This window comes from Triticum dicoccoides, chromosome 6B, assembly GCF_002162155.2.
Source record: "Triticum dicoccoides isolate Atlit2015 ecotype Zavitan chromosome 6B, WEW_v2.0, whole genome shotgun sequence".
Classification (NCBI taxonomy): Eukaryota; Viridiplantae; Streptophyta; class Magnoliopsida; order Poales; family Poaceae; genus Triticum; species Triticum dicoccoides.
Genome location: NC_041391.1, coordinates 245,602,312 through 245,613,561, shown reverse-complemented (window position 1 = coordinate 245,613,561; position 11,250 = coordinate 245,602,312). Strand labels below are relative to the sequence as shown.

Here is an 11,250-nt window from a genome sequence, read left to right as displayed (position 1 = left end):
TGGCCCGCGGCGACGATCTCCACGCCATCAAGTATCTCCCACTCAAGCTTAAAGGACCAGCTCGGCATTGGCTTAACAGCATGCCTGCAGAGTCAATTCGGTGTTGGGAGGACCTGGAAGCCGCATTCCTCGACAACTTCCAGGGCACATATGTGCGACCACCAGACACCGATGACCTAATCCACATAATTCAGCAGCCAGACGAATCGGCCATACAGTTCTGGACACGGTTCTTAACAAAGAAAAATCAAATCGTCGACTGTCCGGATGTAGAGGCCCTCGCAGCCTTCAAACATAACATCCGCGGCGAGTGGCTGGCCCAGCACCTAGGACAGGAAAAGCCGAAATCCATGGCAGCCCTCACATCACTCATGACCCGCTTCTGTGCGGGAGAGGACAGCTGGCTAGCTCGCAGCAACAACCTCAGCAAAAATGCTGGCAGTCCGGATACTAAGGACCACAATGGCAGGTCGCGTCGAAACAAAAACAAACGCCGCGTTAATTGCCATAACGATGAGGATACGGCAGTCAACGCCGGATTCAGAGGCTCTAAACCCAGTCAGCGGAAGAAGCCATTCAAAAGAACTACCACGGGTCCATCCAATTTGGACCGAATACTCGACCGCTCTTGCGAGATACATGGCACCCCCGAAAAGCCAGCTAATCACACCAACAGAGATTGTTGGGTATTCAAGCAGGCAGGCAAATTAATTGCCAAAAACAATAACAAGGGGCTACACAGCGATGACGAGGAAGAGACCCGGCCGCCGAACAGTAGAGGACAGAAGGGTTTCCCCCCACAAGTACGGACGGTAAACATGATATACGCAACCCATATACCCAAGAGGGAGCGGAAGCGTGCACTTAGGGATGTATACGCGATGGAGCCAGTCGCCCCGAAGTTCAATCCATGGTCCTCTTGCCCGATCACTTTCGATCGAAGGGACCACCCTACCAGTATCCGTCATGGTGGGTTCGCCGCATTGGTCTTAGACCCAATCGTCGATGGATTTCACCTCACTAGAGTCCTGATGGACGGCGGCAGCAGCCTGAACCTGCTTTATTAGGATACAATGCACAAGATGGGCATAGACCCCTCAAGGATTAAACCTACAAATACGACCTTTAAAGGCGTCATACCAGGTGTTGAGGCCAATTGTACAGGCTCAATCACACTGGAAGTGGTCTTCGGATCCCCGGATAATTTCCGAAGCGAGGAGTTAATCTTCGACATAGTCCCGTTCCGCAGTGGCTATCACGCACTGCTCGGACGAACCGCGTTTGCAAAGTTCAACGTGGTGCCGCATTATGCATACCTTAAGCTCAAGATGCCAGGTCCTCGTGGAGTCATCACGGTCAACGGAAATACTGAACGCTCCCTTCGAACAGAGGAACACACAGCGGCTCTCGCGGCAGAAGTACAGAGCAGCCTCCTAAGGCAATTTTCGAGTCCGGCTGTTATACGACCGGACATGGCCAAACGCGCCCGGAGTAACATCAATCAAGACCACCTGTCACGTCCCAAGCACGCGTAGCAATGCGGCTCCAACCCCAGCCCTTGCATGATCGCAAGACCAACTCTTGACGTACATCATTACGCTCTAGAGATACCATGGGCATAAGGGGAGGTGCACGACCACGACAGGCCCAGAGTGCGGCTTAACCACACCAAGGGCTCCCAAGTGTGTCGCTCCTTTTGTTTTTTATTTTTTCCTTTTTATCCACAGGACTCCGTTCACCAGAGAACCTATCCGGTAGTAGATCTGCCGAACTCACGATGCAACAGCCAGGGAGGGACAAAGGCTATGACGAACACACAGGTGATCTCCATTATGAGCATTAAATTTGTTAAATACACCAGTTCGCAGCCTACCTCTGGAGGGGGATATGTTTAGTTAGTCCAAACCCTTGCTTACCGCACTATTTGTATCGTTCTGCACTCATAGCAGAATTCCTTGAATAAACAATGCAGCACCTTTTGCCTATAATTGCATTACCTTTTTTTTATATATGTTCATTAATGACATCTTGCACCCGTACATTTTGGTACGGCCGAATACACCAGGGGCTTATGTTCCCCGCATTATGGTGTGATAAGTCCGAACACTTTCACAAGTGCGGCACCCTGAACTTATAGCATTATATGCATCGGCTCCGAATCATGTCTTGGGTCAATAGTTGGGTTTGCCCGACTCCCATGTTTTGGTACCTTACGGTCCGTTCCGTCGGCTAAGGTAGCACTGGGAGAACCACTGCGATTGCACCCCGGTTGAGCTGGGCGAGCGCCTCAGTGGAGAAAGCTAAAACTGACTGTCATGATAAGGCGAGAGACTGGTCGCTGTTCGAGAGGTCCTTTCGAGTCCTTAAAGACTTATGTCGCTTAGAGCGAGGAACCGGCTTTGTCCGGCCCAGGCGTGGATAGCGCCCCGAACTCGGTCTTCCGAATACTAGGGGCTTCGCCGAAATTTAAAATTATAGAATTCTATGGCTAAGTGAGAGTGTTCAAGCATTATAAGTCCAGTTGCCTTGTTCGTTGTGTTGAGCGCCTCCCTAGATGGACCCAAAAATGGGAACAAGATTGCTCAAGTTTATCCCGAACACCCCAGCACTCGTGGCATGGGGGCTGCAGCCAACGACTTGCCATCTCTCAGATTTTATAAACGGCCGCACAGAAGGTAATATTTTAAATCAATAAGCGTTGCATAGCGCATATGAACAAAGTTTTCAGCGCACAGGATAACACATTGCGAGTTTACTCAATAATTACATCTTTGGGGCACTCATCCGCAATCTTGCGGGCACCCTTCAGGACACCCTATAGTACATTTCGGGCGTACGATACTCCTTGCCCGCCGGCGGCGCGTCCGTGATAAGCCTCTCAGCATCCAGCCTGCCCAGTGCACCTTTGCGCGGGCAAGGGCCCGACGGGCACCTTCAATGCAGGCAGAGCACTTGATGACTTCCACCCAGGGACACGCATCCACCAGCCGCTGCACGAGGCCGAAGTAGCTCCCAGGCATGGCCTCTCCAGGCCACAGCCGGACTATGAGGCCCTTCATGGCCTGCTCAGCTACCTTGTGGAGCTCGACCAGCTGCTTCAGCTGGTCGCTAGGGGGCACCAGGTGTCCAGCCTCAGCGTACTGAGACTAGAAGACCTTCTCCGTTGAGCTCCCCTCCTCGGCCCGATAGAATGCGGCGGCACTAGACACGCTGCGAGGCAGATCTGCAAACGCCCCTGGAGAGCTCCGAATTCGGGTAAGTAACAGGTAATTTACATTCACATGCTTGCTTTGCATGAAAAATGCCTTACCCGCCGCTATTTTCTTCACCTCCTCAATCTCCTGGAGGGCCTTATGGGCCTCGGCCTTAGCGGCTTTGGCACTTTCAAGAGCCGAGGCAAGCTCGGACTCTCGAGTCTTCGAGTCGCGCTCCAAACTCTCATGCTTTTCCATGAGAGCCTGGAGCTCTTGCCGCACCTCCGCCACCCGCGCCTCCTGCTTCTCGCGCTCCGCTCGTTCCGCGGCCGCATTGCGTTCGGCCGCGGACACGGCCTCCTTCAGGGTCGCCACCTCGTTCGTGGCCCCTGCAATACCCACGTTATCCTTGTTATTTCTATTGCAACCAAAATCCTTTTCTGTAAGGTACAAACATAAAAGTGGTGTTACTCACCTTCTTTGTCCTCGAGCTGCCTCTTGGCAAGGCCGAGCTCTTGCTCGGACCGCTCGAGGTCCTGCTTCAAAGCACCGACCTCCGCAGTCAATGCGGCAGAGGTCAGCAGCATAGCCTGCAAACCCATATTGACATAATTTTTAGCACTCCTGCGTATATCTTTTTTAGATACTCAATCCGGTTTTTCTTTCCGAACACCGAACCGAGCATCAGGGGCTACTGTCTATGCAGTATTACATTACATATTTTAAACTTCTTACCTCAAAGCCTGTTAGAAGGCTACTGCAGGCTTCGGTCAGCCCGCTCTTGGCGAGTGAACCTTCTGAATCACCGCACTCATGATAGTGCGGTGTTCTTCCTCGATGGAAGCGCCATTAAGCGCCTCCAACAAGTTGTCCGGCGCCTCCAGTTGGACGGAGGCTGTCGGCGTCACGGTCTTGCCCTTCTTACGAAGGGGCCACCTGCCGGACTCCGGAACCACTGCGGGTTCTGGCATGGAGTCCGGCGCAAAGTCCGGGAGGCTGCCTTGCGGCACCTCCGGAGCCTCCTCCCGATGGGTCCCCTCCTGGGATCCCACCTCGGCGTCGTCAGCACGAGGGGTGGAGGCGGTCGGAATGGAATCCATGTCCGACGGAGCCAAGGACCCGCTCGATGAAGCGAGAAGATCATCATCGGCCGGACTACAGGTAGTGTGCGGCATTAGAAGGACACTATGTGACACAAAGGAGATATTATAAACCATTCAGGAATCCGGATACTTACGATCTTGCCGGAGGCGTGGCCCTTGAGGGCCACTCTTCGTCGCCAACGTTGGCGTTGGCGGAGCTGTTCAAGGGAAGAGACCTTCCCCTCTTGGACCCTTCGGCCTCCCCCGTTGGGGAAGCCTTCCTCTTTCTCTCTCCCTCCTTCGAGAGAGAGTCCTCTTTCTCCTCCTCGTCTTCGGGGGAGGAGTCCGCCTTGGAGCCATCGGACGATGAATCCGATATCACCTGGCGCCGGGAACTTCTTCGAGTTCCCGTGGCCTTCTTCTTGGCCTTCTTCTCTGGCACCACATAGAGTGCCGAGACTAGCAGCCCCGTTAAACGGGCGTCTGCTGGGTCTTCGGGAAGGGGAGCCGGACAGTCTACCTGTCCGGATGACCTCTGCCAGTCCTTTCAAAGGCATTGGGAGTTTTAGATCCCACATAGAGTTAAACTATGAAAGAAAATAACTGTCCCATAAAGGATAACAAAGCTTACCTCGCCGGCCGGGCGCTTGGTGCTGAATCCACAATCTTCAGTCGCGGACGCGGGGGCTTCTCCGCCCTTGAATATCACCCTCCAGGCAGCTTCGTACGTTGTGTCGAAGAGCCCGCTGAGGGTCCGGTGCTGTGCCGGATCGAACTCCCACAAATTGAAGGCCCGCTATTGGCAGGGGAGAATCCGGCGGACGAGCATGACCTGGATCACATTGACAAGCCTAAGCTTCTTGTTCACCAAGGTCTGGAGACAGGACTGGAGTCCTGTCAGCTCCTCCGAACTGCCCCATAGCAAGCCCTTCTCTTTCCAGGAGGTGAGCTGCATGGGGATACCAAATCTGAACTCGGGGGCCGCTGCCCATTTAGGGTCATGCGGCTCCGTGATGTAGAACCACCCTGATTGCCATCCCTTGATGGACTCCATGAAGGCCCCTTCGAGCTAGGTAACGTTGGGCATTTTTCCCACCATGGCGCCTCCGCACTCCGCTTGAGCGCCCTTCACCACCTTCGGCTTGACATTGAAGGTCTTGAGCCACAAGCCGAAGTGAGGCCGGATGCAGAGGAAGGCCTCGCACACGACGATAAACACCGAGATGTTGAGGATTAAGTTCGGCGCCAGATCGTGGAAATCCAGGCCGTAGTAGTACATGAGGCCTCGGACGAAGGGATGAAGTGGGAAGCCCAGTCCGCGGAGGAAGTGGGGAAGGAATACGACCCTCTCATGGGGCCCGGGGGTGGGGATGAGCTGCCCCTCGTCGGGCAGCCGGTGCGTGATGTCGTTGGAAAGGTATCCGGTGCCGCGCAGCTTTGCGATGTGCTCCTCCGTAACGGAGGAGGCCAACCACTTGCCTCCCACTCCAGACATGGTTGGAGAAGGTCGAAGCGAGATGTGCGGACTTGGGCGCTGGAGCTCGAGTGCGCGGAGATGGATAAGCAAAGGAGGAAGAAGGCTTAGGTAAAGAGGTGGATCCTTATCCCCTTATATATAGGTGGACGAAGACTATGCGTCCCCACCGGCCTGGTAAAACTCGCTTATCTCCCAAGCGCCACCATCAATGGCGCGGTTGGGTTACCCACGTCCGTATTGATGGGAATCCCGGAATAACGGGAACACGATCTCTGCTTCGACAAGACGTGCCAAGGAAACCGCTTCGCTAAACGCGCTGAGGTGGTATAGTATAAAACGATTCAAGTAATGGCTTGGTGGTGGTATGATGTCATGCCACAAAATACGTCAGCAGATTGAACTTGTGTACATATTATTCTCTCTACGGTGGAATTTGGAATTTATTTTGCAGAGCCGGACACTATCCTGGTGTTCACAATCTTCTATGAATTATTCGGAGGAGGAACCCGCCTTGCAATGCCGAACAATATGCGCGCCGGACTCATCGTCATTGAAGCCTGGTTCAGGGGCTACTGAGGGAGTCCTGGACTAGGGGGTGTCCGGACAGCCGCACTATCATCGTCAGCCGGACTCCAAGACTATGAAGATACAAGATTGAAGACTTCATCCCGTGTCCGAATGGGACTTTCCTTGGCGTGGAAGGCAAGCTTGGCGATACGGATATGTAGATCTCCTACCATTGTAACCGACTCTGTGTAACCCTAGCCCTCTCCGGTGTCTATATAAACCAGAGGGTTTTAGTCCGTAGGACACACAACCATTACAACAATCATACCATAGGCTAGCTTCTAGGGTTTAGCCTCCTTGATCTCGTGGTAGATCCACTCTTGTACTACCCATATCATCAATATCAATCAAGCAGGAGTAGGGTTTTACCTCCATCGAGAGGGCCTGAACCTGGGTAAAAACATCGTGTCCCTTGTCTCCTGTTACCATCCGCCTAGACGCACAGTTCGGGACCCCCTACCCGAGATCCGCCGGTTTTGACACTGACAAGTGGTTAATAGAAATAGTTTATTTATAGCAGGTGCTTAATAGACTAGTGAATAGGTTTTTTTGAATATAAAAAAGTTTTAATAATAGAAAATTTTAGTAATATAATTTTTTAGGTATAGAAAATTTTCAATTATAGAAATCTATTAGAATGCTACATGAGAAATTTTTAGGTATCAAATTTAGTAATAAAAAATTTTAGTAAGAAAATTTAGGGGGAAAAGACAATTTCCCCATCTATGTGTGTGTTGAAACCAAAAAAGGGTGGAGGGGGGCAACGGCCCCCGGGTAGCACATAGCTCCATCATGGCATACAGTTATTTTTATGTCATTATCACTTTGTCATCAAAGAATGCTATATGAGATTTGATGATCTAAAATTTTCACTCAGTGGAATATGCAGGCTTTGTAGGGTCGTGTCTCCTTGGAGTGATCGTCATCTGAGCTACCTCTATTTCCTCTACACCCAAGTCGGTGAGCTAAAAGTCCACCTCCTCCTTCTCTACTCCTCGGTGTTGAATAGAGTAGAAATATATTGAAATGTTTTTGTGAATATTGAACCATTGAAATGCAATGAGCGAATGTGGGAAAATTTGGGTGGCCTATGTTTTGCCGGAGTGTTGATTCATTTCCATTCCGGCAAATTTCAGGCTCTTGATATGTCCTATTTTAGCAAAGGTCATGACGGATTATTCCATGAATTTAAGCAGGGCCGGGCCCACAGTGGTGCCAAAGGTGCAGCCCGCACAAGGCCAAAAATTCTAAGGGGCCCCATATTTTTTATATAGGTATAGTAACAGTAAACGTAACTGGGCCGAGCGGCGAGCGACTAGGCCCATCGAGTGAGAGAGAGGCCATCGGAGCGGACGGAGCGCTGGGACTCCTCCACATCGCTACGAGATCAGGCGACGAGGCAGCACTTAGAAAAAAAAGCAACGAGGGAATCGCTAACTAGCTACGTTAGTAGATCGCTACCATAAAAAAACATTAGATCGCTACAGCCTGCAGCAGATCGGATCGCTGGAGCCGTCGACGGCTAGACGCCTGGAGCCCTTGACGTCGTCACGTAGACGCCTCGTCCCGCCTCCTCCCTCGGTAGCTCTTGCTTGGTCCCTGGTCCTTGTTCCTTAGACCGATCCAATTTCGGATTCAGGCCGACTTAAGCGACAGGCCACTGTTGCGGTGCCACTGTTGACTTCCTTGACTCCTTTCTTAAATTTCTGACTCGTCGACGTCATCTCATCGGATTGATTGGTCACCGATGCTAGCCTTCAGGTGCTCAGCAAGTCATTCTTTTTGGTTAACTTCGGTTCCTACTCCTAAATCCTAATTCTTAATTTTCTAATTATTTATTGACAGGGATTACTTCATTAGAGATTGGTTCTTACCTCCCCGGTTAAAGATCACAAGACCGAAAATTAGGTGAGTTAGACGGTTCGTCTAATTCCCAAGCATTGACGCATGATGTCCAATTGATATATGCTATGTATAAATTCAATTTTATTTTATTCATCTTCTTTATCTTGTGTTTCAATAATACAGATTTGAGTCATCATGGGGAAACATCAGTCAGGTGCCTATAAGCGCAAGAAAAAAGCAGAGGAAGAAAATTTAATTAATAAATGTTTTAAAGGTGGTATGGACAGTTTTGTTATTGTTAAAAAAAAGGCACCGCAAGTGTCATCTGGTAATCAGTCTACGGATCCTTCTACCCTTGCACTTGCAATTATTCCTTACAATGATTCTAGAGATAGTCACACAGAGACAGATAATATGGATGTAGAGGAAGATAATATTGATGTCAAATTGAATAGTTCACCTCATGAGGATGTTGATGATTCTTTTTCGGTCTGATATATTTGATCCAAGAAACTGGGATTCTCTTAATTCTAAACAGATTGATATCTTAGCATAGAAGGGTCCAAAAATAGACAAGTCAGCTAAAGGTCCCAAAGATAGATATCATAAAAGGTTTACTTCAGTATTCTATACTAGAATCCTATCAAATGGAGAGTATTGTGATAGAGACTGGCTTGTCTATTCTGAACAACTTGATAGAGTCTTTTGTTTTGGTTGTAAATTATTTACAAAAGGTCACCAGAAAGGTCAGTTGGCAAATGAGGGTTGTAATGATTGGTCACATATGACCAATAGACTAAAAGATCATGAGACAAGTGTGGATCATGTTTCGAGCATGACTAATTTGTATGAGTTGCGTAGTAGATTGGAAAAACATCAAACTATTGATAAAGCTGCTCAACGACAACTTGAGAAAGAGATGGACCATTGGAGAAAGGTATTATTCAGAATTGTTTGCATTGTAAAATTTCTTGCAAAGCATAATCTAGCATTCCGTGGTACTAATGGCAAGCTGTATGAAGATAGCAATGGTAATTTCTTGGGTTTGGTAGAGATGTTGGCTGAATTTGACCCTGTTATTCAGGAGCATGTTCGTCGTATTACAAATGAAGAAACTCATGCTCATTATCTTGATCATAAGATTCAGAATGAATTGCTACACTTGCTTGCTTCTTCTATTAGGTATGAAATTATCAAGAAAATAAAGAGCTCAAAGTATTTCTCTGTCATACTTGATTGTACCCCTGATGCAATTCACCAAGAGCAAATGTCTTTAATTATAAGATATGTGGATTCATCTTCAAGTCAAGTTTGCATAGAAGAGTCCTTTCTAGAATTTCTAGATGTAGATGATACAACCGGCCAAGGACTTTTCGATGTGCTAGAGAAGGAGCTAAAACTTCTTGATCTTGATATAAATGATGTGCAAGGACAAGGTTATGATAATGGATCAAATATGAAAGGAATGCATCAAGGGGTACAAAGGAAACTTTTGGATATAAATCCTAGAGCTTTTTATTCAGCTTGTGGTTGTCATAGCCTTAATTTAACACTTTGTGATATGGCCAAGACTTGTGGTAGAGCAAAGGACTTTTTTGAAATCATCCAACGCATCTATACAATTTTTTCCAATTCTACTAAGAAATGGCATATTTTGAAAGAAAACGTATCAGGATTGACTCTCAAGTCTGTGTCCGCTACGCGTTGGGAGAGTCGTGTTGAAAGTGTTAAAGCTATCAGATTTCAATGTTCAGACATTCGGGAGGCTCTACTTCAGGTAACCAATATGTTCATATTAATAGTGATGTAATTCCTTTAGGCTTTGACTAAATCCAACCATAACATTTATGGACTTTCTTTTAATTTCAGGTATCTGAAACTGATAGTGATCCAAAGGCAAGCAGTGAGGCTCTAGGTTTGCCAAATAATGAACTTGGAGAGTATGAATTTATCGTGGCAATAGTCATTTGGTATGAGGTATTGTTTGCTGTTAATTTAGTAAGCAAAAACTTGCAAACAAAGGATATGCTTATTGATGTTGCTATTGAGAAAGTGAAAGGGCTAATTTCTTTCTTCGAGGGGTATAGCGAAACTGGTTTCTTAGAAGCATTGGAGATAGCCAAAGAAATTGCACTTGAGATGGATATTGGTGCAACATTTCGTAAAAGGAGAGAGATTAAAAGAAAGAAATAGTATGATGAGAACCCAGACGACACAAATATTGCCACACGGTCTGCAGAGGAATCATTTAGAATCAACTATTTTACACCAATTGTCGATCAAGCAATTTCCTCACTCACAAGGAGATTTGAGCAATATCAAGGTTACCAGAAAATTTTTGGTTTCTTATTTACCTCTGAAACATTGCGTTCATTGGATAAGGATAGTTTGAAATCCTCTTGTATTAATCTTGAGTCTGCCCTTATGAAGGATAAACAATCTGATATTGATGCCAATGATCTGTTTGTTGAGTTGAAGTTCCTTCAAAATTTCATGCCAAAGGAAAATATGGGACCTGTTGAAATTCTGAATTTTTTAAAGCGGCATGACTGTTTTCCCAATGCAAGTATTGCATATAGAGTTCTGTTCACCATTCCTGTGACAGTTGCATCGGCAGAAAGAAGTTTTTCTAAGTTGAAGCTATTGAAGTCCTATATGCGTACTACTATGACACAACAAAGACTCAATGATTTGGCCACAATAGCACTTGAGAGTGAAGTGTTGGAGAAGATTGATTACGAGGATATCATTGAAGATTTCATATCAAAGAATACTAAAAGAATGAAGTTTTTCAAATAAATAGCAACCGGGAGTTGAATAGGTATGATTTTTTATACGTCCAATTGTTATGCAAGACATTATATTATATATATTATGAAAAAATCTGCTTGATTTATATTAATATATACATTATAATTGCTCGTTAGGTTATTTTTTAGTGAGATAGGGCCCCATTTTTTAGTTTGGCACAGGGCCCCGGATTTTGTCCGCCCGGCCCTGAATTTAAGCATGACTTGTGCTAGAATATGTAGGAAATATCGATTGCCCCGGAATTGCTGGAAAGAGAAGTAAATGACATTTCGAG

At 47.3% G+C, this 11,250-nt stretch overlaps 1 pseudogene; it reads left to right on the top strand.

Annotated features, from left to right (window-relative positions):
- Positions 1–8,628: 8,628 nt before the first annotated feature.
- Positions 8,629–10,964, top strand: LOC119321077 (annotated as a pseudogene).
- Positions 10,965–11,250: the final 286 nt, after the last annotated feature.